The sequence below is a fragment of the Piliocolobus tephrosceles genome, chromosome 1 (assembly GCF_002776525.5).
Source record: "Piliocolobus tephrosceles isolate RC106 chromosome 1, ASM277652v3, whole genome shotgun sequence".
Lineage (NCBI taxonomy): Eukaryota > Metazoa > Chordata > Mammalia > Primates > Cercopithecidae > Piliocolobus > Piliocolobus tephrosceles.
In genome coordinates this window covers 82,109,997-82,129,726 of record NC_045434.1, presented here as the reverse complement: position 1 = coordinate 82,129,726, position 19,730 = coordinate 82,109,997, and the positions used below count along the sequence as shown (strand labels likewise).

Sequence of the window (19,730 nt, the reverse complement as noted above, 5' to 3'; positions counted from 1 at the left end):
TTTTTTTTTTTTTTTTCTTTTCTGAGACAAGGGTTTCGCTGTATTGCCCAGGCTGGAGAAGTGACGCGATCTTCCCATCTCAGGCTCCCGAGTAAGGCAACCACACGCCACGACGCACGGCTAGGTTTTTCATTTTCTTTTTTCTTTGTTTTCGTTTCTTTCTCTGTTTCCTTTGTTTCTCGTTTTCTTTTCCTCTTTCTCTTTCTTTTTTTCTTTTTTCGTAGCGGTTTCACCATTTTGCTCAGGCTGGCCTCCCAACTGCTGGGCTCAAGTGATCCGCCCAGCCTTCGGAAGTGCTGGGATTACAGGTGTGATCCATCTTGCCCGGGCAGCTCCTGCTTTTCACTACAGCATTCACGGGAGTTTGTAGGATTTCTGTGCTGGGTAACGTGTACTCAGCTAGTAGAGCCACATAGAAGTTGTACTCAGAACTGATGGTTTTCTTTGGAATGAAAACAGTGCATTTTGGCGGCTCTTAGTGTCCCGGTTCGGTTGTAGACATAACACCCTTGCTTTGTGTAGGGGAAGGGCTTTGCCCGTGCCCTGGTGCCCCTGCGCAGGGCATCGAGGCCTGCAGATCAGAACCGCAGTCTAACCTATGTCTTGGCGGAATACCCTGCTATTCTCCCTGGAATGTAAGATGGGAGGTCTTGTGAGGAGGTTTCTACAAGTAAGTTTTTATTGACTCAGTTTTTATTGACAAAATTGAAAATTATAATAACTGAGTCCAGCCTCTCAGATGACAAATGTCTTTTGCACTGAGAGCCGAGAACTACCGCTTGCCTCAGTTCCCTCGTGCAAGTGCAGCCCTCGCTTCCCTCCACACCTTCTCCAGCGGGGGTCACTTCCGCCACAAGAGGGAGACAGCCTTCTGGGGGACCACAGCACTCAAGGCCTTCCAGAGCCAAAAATCTCGGAGCCAGCTACCCTGTCCTGGCTGTACCTCACAACTGACCTAGAAATGGCCTTTGCTAGGAGTAAAGGGTGAGGGGGAAGATGGTCGTCGAAGCTGGGGCCTGTGCACTGGACCAGGTTGACCCACGGGAGGGGAGGTACCCAGAGTTAGAAGGGGACCAAGCACTGAGACCTCACCATCCTCCATCTCCAAAAGGACTCAGAGAGATGCAGAAACTGAGACAGGGTTCCTTTTTTTTTTTTTTTTCGAGAAGGAGTCTCGCTCTGTCGCCCAGGCTGGAGTGCAGTGGCCGGATCTCAGCTCACTGCAAGCTCCGCCTCCCAGGTTCACGCCATTCTCTTGCCTCAGCCTCCCAAGTGGCTGGGATTACAGGCGCCCGCCACCTCGCCCGGCTAGTTTTTTTGTATTTTTTTAGTAGAGACGGGGTTTCACCGTGTTCGCCAGGATGGTCTCGATCTCCTGACCTCGTGATCCGCCCGTCTCAGCCTCCCAAAGTGCTGGGATTACAGGCTTGAGCCACCGCGCCCGGCCGACAGGGTTCCTTTTTCAAGGAAAGAGAAAACTGAGGAAAGGCCCCAGGGGCTCTGAACCAAAATCCAGATTTTTTTCCACTTGCAGCTTTTTTTTTGTTTGTTTGAGAAGCTGTCTGGTCTGTTGCCCAGGCTGGAGTGCAGCGGCAAAATTTCGGCTCATTAAAACCTCCATCTCCCGGGTTCAAGCAATTCTTCTGCCTCAGCCTCCCTAGTAGCTGGGATTACAGGTGCCTGCCATGACGCCCGGTTAATTTTTGTATTTTTATTAGAGACAAGGTTTCACCATGTCGGTCAGGCTGCTCTCAAACTCCTGATCTCAAGTGATCCACCCACCTTAGCCTCCCTGAGTGCTGGAATTACACGTGTGAGCCACCTCACCTAGCCAGCACCTGCAGCTTAATCCCATTTCGTTGGTGCAACTTCATCCTTCCCTATGCTCAGGCCAATAAACAGTATTGTAGGCTGGTCGTTCTTTGACCTTATACATCCTATTGGTCAGAAAATTATGTTTTCTCTTTGGTGAACTGCAGACTTTGATATGAGCACTCTTTCTCTTTCTTGGTCTGAAACCCACCCAATAGTCCCATACGTAGATTTTTGGATAAACATAGAAATGGACCCTTCTGATCTTAAAGCTTGAAACTTAGTGTTTGTTTTATTTGAGTTCATTCCTTCAGGCCTCTCAAAAAAGATATCAAAGAACTGAAAGTCACCCAGACAATGAGATGCTGGACCCCTCATTCATCATGATTGCTTCCTTGTCCCTCCCTAGTTCCTGTTTCTCCTTCTTCTTCTTCTTTCTTCTGTCTTCTTTCTTCTTCTTTTCTTCTTCTTCTCTGGTATCTCGCACTGTCTCCCAGGCTGGAGTGTAGTGGCATGATCTCGGCTCACTGCAAGCTCCGCCTCCCAGGTTCAAGTAATTCTGCCTCAGCCTCCCCGAGTAGCTGGGACTACAGGCACCCGCCACCACTCCCGGCTACTTTCTTTTTGTATTTTTAGTAGAGACGGGGTTTCACCATGTTAGCCAGGATGGTCTCGATCTCCTGACCTCGTGATCTGCCCGTCTTGGCCTCCCAAAGTGTTGGGATTACAGGCATGAGCCACTGCGCCTCGCCAAGTGCTGGGATTACAGGCGTGAGCCACGGCGCCTGGCCAAGTTCCTGTTTTCGTACACATTGTTACATTTCTTCCCCGCCGTCTAAGCCTCTTGTATTGGTTGGTCAGGGAGATGGATTTGAGACTGACTTCTCATCTTCTCCGCTGCAGCACCCTACTAAAGCCTCCTCCTTGGCAATAATCGTCTCAGTGATTGGCTTTCTGTGCGGCAAGCAGCAGGAACCCCAGGTCTCCGAATTTTGGCAAAGGAATCTCCTGATGACCGTGGACTCGACTCTGCTGACCAACCTGAAAATGATCAGACGTTTGAAAGCCCTTAATCTTGGGGTCAGAGTTTGGTCTGCCCTTGAGTCTTTTCTTTGGGCCTACCCATCAAAATCAGCCTGGCCAAACCTGTCTTCAAGGACCAGGGGCAGGGCCAGCTTCTCTCCACGCGGCTTCTCCCGCCAGGTCGGCAGCCACCTTCCTCTTCCCTGTGACTTGAAGAGAAGCTTCAGGGGGCATTTATTCAAGTTGCTAGAAGCCTGTGAGGCACCGGTCCGCGGTGACTGTGGTTCCCATCGCACCTGCTACCCTCTTTGGTTCTCTCGCTGTCATCGGTGGGCAGTAACGTTCCGGGTGAGCTAGGGCTCCGAAGACACCAGGCAGGGAGAGACCAGTAGGGAAGGGCACTGCCACCTTAGGTCCTGTGCAGGAGGGATCCCAAAAAGGTCTTGAAGAAATAGAAAGGAAGGGCCAGGTGCGGTGGCTCATGCCTGCAATTCCAGCACTTTGGGAGGCGGAGGTGGGTGGATCACTAGATCACTAGGTCACTAGGTTTGAGACCAGCCTGGCCAAGATAGTGAAACCCAGCTCTGCTAAAAATACAAGTAGCCAGGCACGGTGAGGAGCACCTGTAATCCCAGCTACTCAGGAGGATGAGGCAGGAGAATCCCTAGAACCCAGGAGGTGGAAGGTTGTGGTGAGCTGAGATTGCCCCACTATGCTCTAGCCTGGAAAACACAGCAAGCCTTCCTCTCAGATAAATAAATACAAAGGGAGAGTTGGAAGTAGATCAAAGAGAAGAAATCCTAGAAGATGTTGTATCTGAAGGCACCATGAAGATGAAGTCGATCCCTTCTGGGCCGGGTCCTCCCGTTGCAGGTGAACCAAGTTCCGGCCTCCATTGGGACCGAAGAAGGTGACTTTGGCCTGGCTCCTAGTGAGGAAGCCATGCCTGGTCCTGTTCTGTTTGGGCTTGATCCTGTAGCACTTGATGGGCTCTCCTGGACTTCCCATGGATTCCAGGGATGCAACTGAGAAGTATATTGCTAATGCACTTACTTGAATGAAGTGGGCCTGCCCATCCACACCTGTGGGCGTTTCTCATCAGGTGGAATGAGAGACTTGAGAAAATAAATGAGACACAAAGTATAGAGAAAGAAAAAGTGGGCCCAGCAGACAGGCGCTTAGCATAGAGGACTGGCGCTGGCACCAGTCTCTGAGTTCCCTCAGTATTTATTGATCATTATCTTTACCATCTCCGAAAAGAGTAAGTAGCAGGACAATAGGGTCATAGTAGGGAAGTCAGCAGAAAGACATATGAATAAGTTTAAAAAGTGCTGTGCTTTGATGTGCATGACACATCAAAGGCACTTGTTTAACAAAGCACATCCTGCACAGCCCTAAATCCATTAAACCTTGAGTAAACACAGCACATGTCTCTGCAAGGACAGGGTTGGGGGTAGGGTTACAGATTAACAGCATCTCAAGGCAGTTTGGAGTCTCATGTCTACTTCTTTCTACATAGACACAGTAACAGTCTGATCTCTCTTTCTTTTCCCCACATTTCCCCCTTTTCAACAAAACTGCCATCGTTCATGGCTCATTCTCGATGGTCACCATCTCTCTGGAAATGCTGGGTATACCTGTGGACTAACAACAGACAGAACAGGCACACAAGGATCAATATGAAATTTTACAATAGTACTTCCGATGGTCTTAACCCAAGTGACAGGGTTAAGATTTGCAAGGCCATCAGCAACTCCTGCAATTGCCTCAGTTTCTGGTACCAACACAGAGATCACATACTTCACAAGGTAATAAGATATCACAAAGCAAGTGGAGGCAAGGCGAGATCACAGGACCACAGGATGGGGTGAAATGAAAATTGCTAATGAAGTTTCGGGCACGCATTGTCATTGATAACATCTTATCAGGAAACAGGGTTTGAGAGCAGGAAACCCGTCTGACCAAAATTTATTAGGTGGGAATTTCCTCATCCTAATAAGCCTGGGAGCACTACAGTAGACCGGGGCTTATTTCATCCCTTCGGCTTCGACCGTAAAAGGCGGCCACCCCCAGGGGGCCATCTATAGACCTACCCTCAGGGCGCATTCTCTTTCTCAGGGATATTCCTTGCTGAGAAAAAGAATTCAGCAATATTTCTCTTATTTGCCAAAGAAATAAGAGAAATATGGCTCTGTTCCATCCGGCTCACCGGCAGGCAGTTCAAGGTGGCTAAGATCCCTTGTTCCCTGAACATTGCTGTTATCCTGTTCTTTTTTCAAGATGCCCAGATTTCATATTGTTCAAACACACATGCTCTACAAACAATTTGTGCAGTTAACTCAATCATCACAGGGTCCTGAGGCAACATACATCCTCCTCAGCTTACAAAGATGACAGGATTAAGAGATTAAAGACAGGCATAGGAAATCACAAGGGTATTGTTTGGGGAAGTGATAAGTATCCATGAAATCTTCACAATTTATGTTCAGAGATTGCAGTAAAGATAGGTGTAAGAAATTATAAAAGTATTAATTTGGGGAACTAATAAATGTCCATGAAATCATCACAATTTATGTTCTTCTGCCATGGCTTCAGCTGGTCCCTCCATTCGGGTCCCTGACTTCCCGTAACATCTCTCCCTGTCTTTTTATATAAATGTGCCACGGCAATGAAGGCTTGTTCGTTCTCTCGAGTTTGATGCAGGATTCTTTGACTGCTCCGGCACACTAAAAACAAGCAGATTAAACAGAGAAACATAATTCCAAAATTTACTACAGTGGAGCCCTCAGTAGACTTAATCTAACGCCTCACCTCCAGGCACAATGGACAAGTGAGCTTGAGAGACTTCAAATATTTTTTCTTTTAATTTAGAAATGTCTAGTGAGATTATCTTCTCTTCCCTGTAGATGGCATCTAACCATGTCCCAGTGATGTTCAGACTCATTATAAACTCGAGGTGTATGTAATAAAAAAAATCTGACATATTCCAGTCACACTGTAACTGGAAATGATGTTCCAAGCTCATAAGCCTATCTCCCATCCAAATCAGTTTGTGTAAGATCATTAATTTGATTTGCCAATTTTTGATCAATGCCACATTGTGAATTCCACAATCTTGTAGAATTCTTTTGCCAATCATCAACAAAGCTTACTGTCTGAGCAGAAGAGTGCAATGCAACTCCTACCACATCGGCTGTAGCTGTGACTGCAATTAATCCCATAACCACTGCAATTAAAGTAAAAATGAATCTTTTGGATCTATTTTATTTTATTTATTTATTTTTTTTGAGACGGAGTCTTGCTCTGTCGCCCAGGCTGGAGTTCAGTGGCCGGATCTCAGCTCACTGCAAGCTCCGCCCCCCGGGTTTACGCCATTCTCCTGCCTGAGCCTCCCGAGTAGCTGGGACTACAGGCGCCCGCCACCTCGCCCGGCTATTTTTTTTGTATTTTTTAGTAGAGACGGGAGTTTCACCGTATTAGCCAGGATGGTCTCGATCTCCTGACCTCGTGATCCGCCCGTCTCGGCCTCCCAAAGTGCTGGGATTACAGGCTTGAGCCACCGCGCCCGGCCTGGATCTATTTTAAAAGCGTTTTAATACTTCAGTCAAAATATGGATGGATGGCAAGGCCTCCCATGGTTGGTCCATGGACACAGGGATCCACATGCCTTCTTTTGCTCTCACTAGCAGAATATGGTGTTGCCAATTAAGAGTCGAATCGATGCAAGTAAAAAATCTGCAATTTTCACAGGTTATAGTTTGGGAATCTGGTTTAACGACTGTATTTCCTACAACTATCATATAAGGGGACTTTACACAACTTTGTAAAGGAACTGTTAGACTGGAATTCAGGTTGACAGCATAAAATGGCTTATGATCTGTTTCTCTAGTTTGATTTCCAGACCAAATTCTAAGGTGGTATGAAGCCACAGTAAGCCTCCATAATTCTGGATGTTCAGGACCAGAAACAGGACTTACTATTTTTGGTCTTGGAGTAGGGATTCCTTTTTCTCCACATTCCCAAGGGTAGAAAGACTGTAATTTTCCATGCTCATGTTCGTCTAAAGTTTCTGTTAAGTCACTAACAGCTGGACTCACTTGTGCACTGGAACACGATTGAGTTTGTCTTGTGCAATGTAGTGGAATTGACCTTGTGGGGCCCAATCTATAACAGTTCCGAATTGATTGTTTTGTAATATCACCACACTATTGGCCACACGTTCTTCCCAAACAAAAACTTCTGTGTCTTTTGATTCTTTGGGAATTTCCTTGGGACAAAGTTTCCCTTTTGGCCTAAATTTTAATCATCTTTGATAGGAAAAGTCTTGTAAATAGTATACCTGTGGTTTGAGTGACATTCCGCTTACCATGTGATAAGTAAATCTGGTGGGACTGACGGTAGTATGGTACTTCTACCAACCAATTTTGGATTTGAAGGGGTGGCCTGCCCCTCCACACCTGTGGGTGTTTCTCATTAGGTGGAACGAGAGACTTTAGAAAAGAAATAAGACACAGAGAGAAGGTATAGAGAAAGAAAAGCGGGGCCCAGGGGACCGGCACTCAGCTTACAGAGGACCCACGCTGGCACCGGTCTGAGTTCCCTCAGTATTTATTGATAATTATCTTTACCATCTTAAACATAAGGGAGTGACTGGACAATAGGATCATTGTAGGGAGGAAATCAGCAGTAAGACATATGAACAAAAATCCCTGTGACATGAATAAGTTTAAAGGAAAATGCTGTGCCTTGAGATCCATACGCAAAATCTCCATAAACCTTTTAGCAGCATTGCTCCAGCAAGTCCCACCTTTTGCTGTAAGGTGGTTTTCTCCTTGCTCAGTAAACAAAGCACACAATGGGTTTTACACCCGAGATGTTCCATTGCCCAGGGAAGGGCAGGATTTTTAACCAGCAAGCTGCCTTCAGGTACTTGTTTAACAAAGACACATCCTGCACAGCCCAATATCCATTAAGCCTTAAGTCACCACAGCACATGTCTCTTGCAAGGACAAGGTTGGGGGTAGGGTCACAGATTAACAGCATCTCAAATACAGAACCAAATGGAGTCTCTTATGTCTACTTCTTTCTATATAGACACAGTAACAGGCTGATCTCTCTTTTCCCCACATTTCCCCCTTTTCTTTTCAACAAAACCGCCATTGTCACCATGACACCGAGATTACATACTTCACAAAGTAATAGAATATCACAAAGCAAGTGGAGACAGGATGAGATCACAGGATGGTGTTAAAATTGCTAATGAAATTTTGGGCACGCATTGTCATTGATAACACCTTATCAGGAAGTAGGGTTTGAGAGCAGACAACCTGTCTGACCAAAATTTATTAGGTGGGAATTTCCTCATCCTAATAAGCCTGGGAGCGCTACAGGAGGCCGGGGCTTATTTCATCCCTTCGGCTTCAACCGTAAAAGGCGGCACGCCTCCAAGGGGGTCGTTTATAGGCCTACCCTCAGAGCGCATTCTCTTTCTCAGGGATATTCCTTGCTGAGAAAAAGAATTCAGCGATATTTCTCCTATTTGCATTCAAAAAGAGAAGAAATATGGCTCTGTTCGTCCGGCTCACCGGCGGCCAGTTCAAGGTTACCTCCCTTGTTCCCTGAACATCGCTGTTATCCTGTTCTTATTTCAAGATGCCCAGATTTCATACTGTTCAAACACACATGCGCTACAAACAATTTGTGCAGTTAAGGCAATCATCACAGGGTCCTGAGGTGACATATATCCTTCTCAGCTTACAAAGAAGATGATGGGACTAAGAGATTAAAGTAAAGACATAGGAAATTACAAAAGCATTAAAGTAAAGACAGACATAAGAAATTACAAAAGTATTAATTTTGAAGAATTAATAAAATATCCATGAAATCTTCATATTCTATGTTTTTATGCCGTGGATTCAGCCAGTCCCTCCGTTCAAGGTCCCTGACTTCCCGCAACATTTTCCCTCCCTTTTCCTCTATATTAATGTGCCATGAGGCCGGGCGCGGTGGCTCAAGCCTGCAATCCCAGCACTTTGGGAGGCCTAGACGGGCGGATCACGAGGTCAGGAGATGGAGACCATCCTGGCTAACACAGTGAAACCCCGTCTCTACTTAAAAAAAAATACAAGGCCGGACGCCATGGCTCAAGCCTGTAATCCCAGCACTTTGCGAGGCCGAGACGGGCGGATCACGAGGTCAGGAGATCGAGACCATCCTGGCTAACACGGTGAAACCCCGTCTATACCAAAAATACAAAAAACTAGCCGGGCGAGGTGGCAGGCGCCTGTAGTCCCAGCTACTCCAGAGGCTGAGGCAGGAGAATGGCATGAACCCGGGAGGCGGAGCTTGCAGTGAGCTGAGATCCGGCCACTGCACTCCAGCCCAGGGGACAGAGCAAGACTCCGCCTCGGAAAAAAAAAAAAAAAAAAAAAGAAAATTGTAAAACTTTGGTCAGGCGCGGTGGCTCAAGCCTGTAATCCCAGCACTTTGGGAGGCCGAGACAGGCGGATCACAAGGTCAGGAGATCGAGACCATCCTGGCTAACACAGTGAAACCCCGTCTCTACTAAAAAAAACTACAAAAAACTAGCCAGGCGAGGTAGTGGCGCCTGTAGTCCCAGCCATGGCACTCCAGCCTGTGTGACAGAGCGAGACTCCGTCTCAAAAAAAAAAAAAAAAAAAAAAAAACTAGCTGGGCTAGGTGGCGGGTACCTGTAGTCCCAGCTACTCAGGAGGCTGAGGCAGGAGAATGGCGGGAACCTGGGAGGCGGAGCTTGCAGTGAGCTGATATCCGGCCACTGCACTACAGCCTGGGTGGCAGAGCCAGACTCCGTCTCAAAAAAAAAAAAAAAAAAAAAAAAAAAAAAAAAAAAAAAAAAAAAGGTGGCATGGCGATGAAGGCTTGTTCGTTCTCTCGATTTTGATGCAGGATTCTTCAACTGGTCCGGCACACTAAAAACAAACCGATTAAACAGAGACGCATAATTCCAAAATTTACTGCAGTAGAGTTCCCAATAGACTTAATCCAAGTCGAGGGGTTTAATCCATAAAGATTTTTTGCCACTTGATCTAACGCCTCAGCTCCAGGCACAATATGTAAGTGACTTTGAGAGGCTTCAAAAATTTGTTCTTTTAATTTAGAAATGTCTAAAGTGAGATTATCTTCTCTTCCCTGTAGATGGCATCTTACCATGTCCCAGTGATGTTTAGACTCATTATAAACTTGGGGTGTAATACAAAAATCTGACGTATTCCAGTCACGCTGTAACTGGAAACGATGTTCCAAGCTCACGATTCTATCTCCCATCCAAATGACAGTTTGTCTAAGACCATTAATTTGATTTGCCAATTTTTGATCAATACCAGATTGTGAATTCCATAACCTTGTGGAATTCTTTTTCCAACTGTCAACAAAGCTTACTGTCTGAACAGAAGAGAAGAGTGCAATGCAACTCCAGCCACAGCGGCTGTAGCTGTGACTGCAATCAATCCCATAATCACTGCAATTAAATTAAAAATGAATCTTTTGGATCCATTTAAAACGTCTTTTAATACTTCAGTCAAAATATGGATGGATGGATGGCGAGGCCTCCCATGGTCGGTCCACGGACACAGGGATCCACACGCCTTCTCTTGCTCCCACTAGCAGAATACGGTGTTGCCAATCAAAATTCGAATCAATGCAAGTAAACAATTTGCAATTTTCACAAGTTATAGTTTGGGAGTCTGGTTTAATAACTATATTTCCTATGACTAACATATAAGCGGTCTTTACACAACTTTGTAAAGGACTGTTAGACTGGAATTTAGGTTGATAGAGTAAAATGGCTTATAATCTCTTGTTTCTATAGTTTGGTTTCCAGACCAAATTCTAAGGTGGTATGAAGCCACAGTAAGCCTCCATAATTCTGGATGTTCAGGACCAGAAACAGGACTTACTATTTTTGGTCTTGGAGTAGGGATTCCTTTTTCTCCGCATTCCCAAGGGTAGAAAGACTGTAATTTTTTGTGCTTATGTTTGTCTAAATTTTCTGTTAAGTCACTATCAAATCACTATCAACAGTTGGACTCACTAGTGCACTGGGACAGAATTGAGTTTGTCCTGTGCAATTGTGGTAGAATTGACCTCGAGGTGCCCAATCTATAACAGTTCCGAATGTATTGTTTTATAATATCACCGCACTATCGGCCACACATTCTTCCCAAACTAAATCTTTTGATTCTTTGGAAATCTCCTTGGGGCAGGGTTTCCCTTTTGGCCTAAATTTTAATGATCTTTGATAAGAGAAGTCTTGTAAATAGTTTACCTGTGGTTTCAGTTACATTCCGCTTACCATGTGATAATCTACTGATGGGATTGAGAGTAGGTACTTCTTTTTTTTTTTTTTGGGATGGAGTCTCACTCTGTCGCCCAGGCTGGAGTGCAGTGGCGCGGTCTCAGCTCACTACAAGCCCCGCCTCCCGGGTTCCCACCATTCTCCTGTCCCAGCCTCCCAAGTAGCTGGGACTACAGGCGCCCGCCACCTCGCCCGGCTAATTTTTTGTATTTTTAGTAGACACGGGGTTTCACCGTGTTAGCCAGGATGGTCTCGATCTCCTGACCTCATGATCCACCCGTCTCGGCCTCCCAACGTGCTGGGATTACAGGCTTGAGCCACCGCACCTGGCCACGAGAGTAGGTACACTTCTACCAACCAATTTTGGACAGCAGGAATTAAACATCCTGGTGCTCTCCCTAGGCAAATAGGAGGATAACGATACCCAGTGGAAATATTTATCATCATTCCTTCTTCCTGCGGTTTGACAGGGCAACGATCATCTGTGGGACCAGGTACCCACACACTATTATTAACATATACTTCAATAGGATTATCCATCCATGTGACTGCCCGAATTAAGGGTGGGAAAGGCACATAGGCCCAGTAGGTATAATTAGCTGCAGTTGCTCCTGTAGGCATGGGGAGACTTACCACCATTGATACGATCATTAAAGCTGCAAGCAGCATTTTTTTCTGGGGTTTGTGTCACCTTTGTGCTAGCTAGGCTTTTTCTAGCTAACAGTGTCAGCTTCTTTAACTGTGCCCACGTCGGAGCCTCCACCTTCTTGGTGTGTGGTGACTTCATCTATTCTTCTGATATCACCACTTGGTTCATCTTGCGAGTCAATGGTGCTCGATTGTGGTTTTTCTGTCTCCGTGGAGGCACTTTTCTTTGCATCTCCGATGGGTTCATTATAGAACTTCAAATGTCTAGTGGGTATCCAAATAGAAGCTGATTTTCTCTTGGTGAAACACAAGCAAAACCTCTTCCTCAGGTTATCACCTTCCCTATTTCCCATGTCTTATTTTTGTTGTCTTTCCACCAAATCAGTTTTCCTTCATGTGGACTGTTCTTTTTAACAGTAAGATGTTCTGCAGAAGTAGTAGTCTGATTTCTATAAATGTTTAAAAAATTTAAAATATAGAGTGCTAGATTAAGCTGCATCTGAGGAGTGGTACACTCCTTACTGTCTCCCTCTTCTTTTTGTTTAACTGAGTTTTGAGTGTTCTATTAGTTAAAGGCAAATTTTTCACAATCTTGCTCTGCCAGAGGAATGGTAAAAAAGCAATCCTTTAGATCAATTATAATTAAAGGCCAGTCTTTTGGGATCATGGCCAGAGAAGGCAATCCAGGTTGGAGAGGCCCCATGGGTTGAATTACAGCATTTACAGCTCTCAAGTCCATTAACATACGCCATTTGCCTGATTTTTTTTGAATTACAAATACATGAGAATTCCAGGGTGAGAATGAAGGCTCAATGTGTCCCTTTTCTAATTGTTCCTTTGCTAATAAATGTAAAGCCTCCAGTTTTTGCTTCAGTAGCGGCCACTGATTTACCCATGCCAGGTTTTCTGTTTTCCAAGTTAATGGAATGGGTTTAGGAGGCTCTACAGTGGCCGTCCCTAAAAGGGATACCCTATTCCTTTTCTTTCTTGATTTTTCTCAGTCTCAATTGGGACTTTAATGCCATTTTCATTTTTTCCTAATCCCTTTCCTGGTATATATCCCATCTTAGTCATGATTTTTTGACTTGTGGGGCTGTATAATGGAGCAGGCATAATGATTTCCACACCCCATTGTTGTAACAAATCTTGACCCCATAGATTAACAGGAATTGAAGTAATCATTGGCTGAACAGTACTTTCTTGATTATCTGGCCCTAAACAATGTAAAATCATTGTACTTTTATATACTTCTGAAGCTGTGCCTACTCCGACAAGTCTTGTAACAGCCTTTTGTTTAGGCCAATTTTTTGGCCACTGATTTAAAGCAATGACAGAGATATCTGCTCCAGTGTCTACCAATCCTTCAAACTGTTTTCCTTGAATAATGGCCAGACTTGCCCAATATGCAGCCTTTCCTGCCGGATCAGTGCTTCCGAACCCTCCTGTTCTTTTTATCTCACTGTTTCCAATTTTAATATAAGGTAGGAGTAATAATTGAGCAATTCTGTTTCCTGGACTGGCACTCCAAGGAATTGAGGAACTAATAACCAATTGAATTTCTCCTTTATAGTCTGAATCAACCACACCAGTATGAATTGGAACTCCTGTTAGATTTAAACTTGATCTTCCTGAGATTAGTTCTACAGTCCCCTCAGGCAATGGGCTGTATACCCCTGTGGGGATTTCTTGTGGAGGCTCCCCTGGAAGCAGACAGACTGCTTGTAAAGTACATAAATCTACTGCTGCACTGCCACTTGTTGCTGTATTGTGATAACTGGCTTATTCCCTGAGACACTTGTGACAGTGGGGGTTGTTGTTCCTGGAAACCCTGAGGAACAAAGGGTTGAATTTGGAATGCCCCAGTTTGTTGTGGGGCCTGAGGCTGGCCCCTCCTCTCGTTTCCCAACAGCGGTTGCCCATTTTTGTCAAATTTAGAATGACATTGATTAGCCCAATGTTTTCCCTTTTTACATCTTGGACATAGGCCAGGTGGCTCTTTATCTGTTGTTGTAGTAGCTTGAGTAGTTACATTTTGTTTATTTGAGACTAGGCAATTCCTTTTTAGATGACCAATTTTACCACAATTATAACATTTTCCCCAAATGTTTTCACTTGTCCTCCTAAAGCAACTCCTGTGATTGCTTGAGCCATAAGCATAGCTTTATGCATAGCTCCTCCAATTCCATCGCAGGCTTTAACGTACTCTGAGATTACATTTGATCCTGTGGGAACCCTTCCTTTTAATGGCTTAATGGCTGGTTGACAATCAGGATTGGCGTTTTCATATGCCATTAACTCCACTATGACCTTACGGGCATTCTCATCGGTAATTGACTTTTGAGCAGCATCTTGGAAGTCTTGCTACAAAAACAGGGTAGGGCTTTTTAGAGCCTTGTCTTATTGTATTAAAGGAGGGGCAGGCAGTTCCTGGGTCTTGGATTTTCTCCCAGGCCCTAAGGCAGATAGCCCTGATTTGCTCAATGGCCTCATTTGGCATTATTGCTTGTTGGTCAACAGTGCTCCAATTTTGACCTATTCCTAATAGTTGATCTGCATCTATGTTAATTGGAGGATTGGCAGTCCTATTTCTTCGGACCTGCACTTGTGCCCCATCAATCCACCAAGTCTTAAATTGTAAAAATTGAGAGGGTGAGAGTGATGATTTTGCCAGGATCTCCCAATCATAAGGAATGAGTCTATGTCCATGAGCAATGGAATCTAATAATGTTCTCATGTAAGGAGAGTTGGGTCCATACTGTTTTACTCCTTCTTTCATTTATTTTAGCATTTTTATAGAAAAGGACTGATATTTGGCTTCAGCTATGGGAGGCTCTCCCTCTTGGGCCCCTTCTCCAGATAGTCTTGCTTCTAATATTACTGGGAATTGCCACGCCTCAATATCTCCCTGTTTTCTTGCCTCATCAACAATTTTATGTATTGCACTACCCTGTGTACTAGGCGGTGCTGTAGGATTAAGTCTCATGGTGGGCGGCTGAGGATATGGCGCCCTGCCCTGTGGCACTGGAAATGTTCCTGGCTGTCCATACGGATTTTCTGGGGGCTGCCGATACTGCAATTCGGCTGGCGGCCAGTATTGATAGGCTACTGGTGGCTGGGTCTTATTTTCTACCGGCTGATATTGTGGACACTGTATTTGGATTGGCATTGCCATGACAGAGACTCTATCTTTTTCTATTTGATCTTCTTTTGGAATTTGTACTTGTTTAACCTGCATTTGAGGTTGTAAGGTTTGAGGCATCTGAGCTGCTGTAAGAGGAGTTGGCCATCATGGTTTACACTCTGATGGCTCTGCTAATTCTGGATCTTTTTCCTCTAATTTTAACGTTTCAGGATATATTACCTTTTGTAATTGATTATTGTCAACATTTTGCGTTGACCGAGCCATTACCGGCTCTGCTACACATTTATGGTGTGAACTTTCCTTTCCGGGATTCTATCCCTGCCTCTTTTTCACAATCTACTGCACAGCTTTTAGGGACATGGGACACTGGAACACTATCTTCTTCTGTTTGCAATGGTTCTATAGCTACTTTAATAATGACCCAGGGCCGGGCGCGGTGGCTCAAGCCTGTAATCCCAGCACTTTGGGAGGCCGAGACGGGTGGATCACGAGGTCAGGAGATCGAGACCATCCTGGCTAACATGGTGAAACCCCGTCTCTACTAACAAATACAAAAAACTAGCTGGGCAAGGTGGCGGGCGCCTGTAGTCCCAGCTACTCGGGAGGCTGAGGCAGGAGAATGGCGGGAACCCGGGAGGCGGAGCTTGCAGTGAGCTGAGATCCGGCCACTGCACTCCAGCCTGGGCACAGAGCGAGACTCCGTCAAAAAAAAAAAAAATAATAAAAAAAAGAAAAAAATAATGACCCAATCATTCCATACTGTAAGTGGGATGATTTTACCTTCCCTACTTGCTTATTTTAATTATTTGCCAATTTTTTCCCAGTCTTTTAGATCTAAAGTTCCCTGTTCTGGAAACCATGGACAAAACTGTTCTATTGTTTAAAATAGCGTAATTAGGTTTTGTGTAGAGACTCTAACTCCCCCTCTTTTTAAGAGAATTTTAATAAAGCTGCGATAAGAGGCATATTTACTTTTAGTTTGCCCCATTGTTACCCTAGGTTCTTCCGAGCACACAAGCTTACCGCAAGGCTGACTGTAGACATACTTGGGAGTCTCTCGTCGACTTGTCCTCAATGACCACGCTCCAGTGTACCTTCACCTTAGAGAAAAGCTTCCACGTTGGGCACCAGATGAAGGGGTGGCCTGCCCCTCCACACCTGTGGGTGTTTCTCGTTAGGTGGAACGAGAGACTTTAGAAAAGAAATAAGACACAGAGACAAGGTATAGAGAAAGAAAAGCGGGGCCCAGGGGACCGGCACTCAGCTTGCAGAGGACCCACCCTAGCACCGGTCTGAGTTCCCTTAGTATTTATGGATAATTATCTTTACCATCTTAAACATAAGGGAGTGACTGGACAATAGGATCATTGTAGGGAGGAAATCAGCAGTAAGACATATGAACAAAAATCCCTGTGACATGAATAAGTTTAAAGGAAAATGCTGTGCCTTGAGATCCATACGCAAAATCTCCATAAACCTTTTAGCAGCATTGCTCCATCAAGTCTCACCTTTTGCTGTAAGGTGGTTTTCTCCTTGCTCAGTAAACAAAGCACACAATAGGTTTTACAGGGAGATGTTCCATTGCCCAGGGACGGGCAGGATTTTTAACCAGCAAGCTGCCTTCAGGTACTTGTTTAACAAAGACACATCCTGCACAGCCCAATATCCATTAAGCCTTAAGTCACCACAGCACATGTCTCTTGCAAGGACAAGGTTGGGGGTAGGGTCAGATTAACAGCATCTCAAATACAGAACCAAATGGAGTCTCTTATGTCTACTTCTTTCTATATAGACACAGTAACAGGCTGATCTCTCTTTCTTTTCCCCACAGGACTGCAGGCATTAAACATCCTGCTGCTCTCCCTAGGCAAAGAGGAGGATAACAATACCCAGTGGAAATATTTATCATCATTCCTTCTTCCTGCGGTTTGGCAGGGCAACAATTATCTGTGGGACCAGGTACCCATACACTATTATTAACATATATTTCAATAGGATTCTCCATCCATGTGACTGTTCGAATTAAGGGTGGGAAAGGCACACAGGCCCAGTAAGTGTAATAAGCTGCAGCTGCTCCTGCAGGCATGGGGAGACTTACCACCATTGATAAAATCATTAAGGCTGCAAGCAGCATATTCTCTGGGGTTTGTGTCACCTTTGTGTTCTCTAGGCTTTTTTCAGCTAACTGTGTCAGCTTCTTTAATTGTGCCCAAGTTGGTGGCTCCGCCTTCTTGGTGGATGGCGACTTCATCTGTTCTTCCGATATCACCACTTTGTTCATCTTGCGAGTCAATGGTGCTTGACTGCAGTGTTTCTGTCTCCGTGGAGGTGCAGAATTTCGAATGTTTAGTGGGTATCCAAACAGAAAGCTGATTTTCTCCTGGTGAAACACAAGTAAAACCTCTTCCCCAGGTTACCACCTTCCCTATTTCCCACGTCTTATTTTTGTTGTCTTTCCACCAAATCAGTTTCCCTTCATGTGGGCTGTTCTTTCTAGCAGTAAGAAGTTCTGCAGAAGTAGTAGTCTGATTTCTATAAAAGCTTTAAAAATTTAAAGTATAGAGTGTTAGATTAGGTTGCATCTGAGTAGTAGTACACTCCTTACTGTCTCTCCCCCTTCTTTTTAATTGAGTTTTGAGTGTTCTATTCATTCTTTCAACTATGGCCTGTCCTTGGGAATTGTAAGGAATTCCTGTAGTATGTGTAATTTTCCACTGAATAAGAATTTTTTTTTTTTTTTTTTTTTTTTTGAGACGGAGTCTCACTCTGTCGCCCGGGCTGAAGTGCAGTGGCCAGATCTCAGCTCACTGTAAGCTCCACCTCCTGGGTTTACGCCATTCTCCTGCCTCAGCCTCCCGAGTAGCTGGGACTACAGGCGCCAGCCACCTCGCCCGGCTAGCTTTTTGTATTCTTTAGTAGAGACGGGGTTTCACCGTGTTAGCCAGGATGGTCTCGAACTCCTGACCTCATGATCCGCCTGTCTCGGCCTCCCAAAGTGCTGGGATTACAGGCTTGAGCCACCACGCCCGGCCTGATTAAGAATTTTTGGAAAACTTTACTACAGTATCCTGGTCCATTGTCAGTTTTAATTTTTTTTTGGAATTCCCATGACAGCAAAACAAGATAACAAATGTTTTTTTAACATGGGAAGTACTTTCTCCTGTCTGGCAGGTTGCCCATATGCAATGTGAATAAGTATCAACTGTTACATGAATACATGATAGTTTGTTCAATGTACAAATGTACAAACGAAGGTACATGTGTAACACCCATTTGCCAGAATGCATTAGGACACAGACCTCTGGGATTAACTCGTGCATCTTGAGTGGGCAGGTTTAGGACTTGACACTGGGTGCAATGTTGTACAGTATCTTTTGCCTGTTTCCATGTGACATCAAATTTGTTTTTTAATCCTGCTGCATTTACATGAGTCAAAGTATGAAGTTCTTGTGCTTTTATGAATGCAGAGGATACCAGTAAGTCAGCGTGTTCAATTTGCTTCAGTTAAAGGTCCTGGTAAATTAGTGTGTGCTTGAATATGAGTAAAATAAAATGGGAAATTCCTTCTTCTTACAGTTTGTTGTAATAAATTAAACAGCTGGTTTAACTCATCATCCATGCTATATTTAATTAGAGCTGTCTCAACATCCCTTGTAGCCTGCACTACATATGCAGAATTTGATGCAATATTAACAGGTTGATTAAAATCTTCTAACACTGTAATGACTGCAACCAACTCTGCTCTTTGAGCAGATTGATATTGAGTTTTGATTACTCACTCTTTTGGCCCTCTGTAAGTCACTTTTCCATTGCTGGAACCATCAGTAAATACTGTCAGAGCATTTTCTAAAGGTTCGTGTCTGATAATTTTAGTTAAAATCCAAGCAGTCAATTTTAAAACCTGGAAGATTTTTGTTTTCGGGCAATGATTATCAATAATTCCCACAAAATCAGCAAGACCAATCTGCCATGCACCGGAATTGATAAAGGCTTATCTAGCTTGTTTCTTGGTTAAAGGAACAACTATTTTGTCTGGGTCATTTCCATACAATTTTATTATTTGTAATCTTGCCTGACCAATTAATGTAGCTATTTGATCCAAGTACAATGTAAGTCTTAATTGTACTGTGAGGAAGGAACGGCCACTCCACAAGATTAATATTTTGAACAATGATGCCTGTTGGAGAATGTATAGTAGCAAAAATCAAAAGTTGGAGTAGGGCTAAGGGATCTATTCTATTTATTTGCGCTGACTGAATTTTTTCTTCCACTAATTTCTTTTGTGCCTCCAGGTTTAATATTCTTTTATTATTTAAGTCTGGGTCTCCTCTTAAGATAGAGAACAAATTTGACATGGCATAAGTAGGAATGCCTAGAGTTGGCCGAATTCAATTAATATCGCCTAGCAATTTTTGAAAGTCATTTAATGTTTTTTTTTTTTTTTTGAGACGGAGTCTTGCTCTGCTGTCCAGGCTGGAGTGCAGTGGCCTGATCTCAGCTCACTGCAAGCTCCGCCTCCTGGGTTCAGGCCATTCTCCTGTCTCAGCCTCCCGAGTAGCTGGGACTACAGGCGCCCGCCTCGTCGCCCGGCTAGTTTTTTGTATTTTCTATTACAGACGGGGTTTCACCGTATTAACCAGGATGGTCTCGATCTCCTGACCTCGTGATCCACCCGTCTCGGCCTCGCAAAGTGCTGGGATTACAGGCTTGAGCCACCACGCCCGGCCTAAAAGTCATTTAATGTTTTTTTTTTTTTTTTTTTTTTTTTGA

General features: G+C 44.5%; 1 protein-coding gene across 1 annotated transcript in view; it reads right to left on the bottom strand.

The window, feature by feature from the left end:
• Window positions 1–19,730, bottom strand: part of DNAH14 (dynein axonemal heavy chain 14) — a 628,991-nt gene that overhangs the window by 190,325 nt on the left and 418,936 nt on the right. The window lies entirely within an intron of this gene.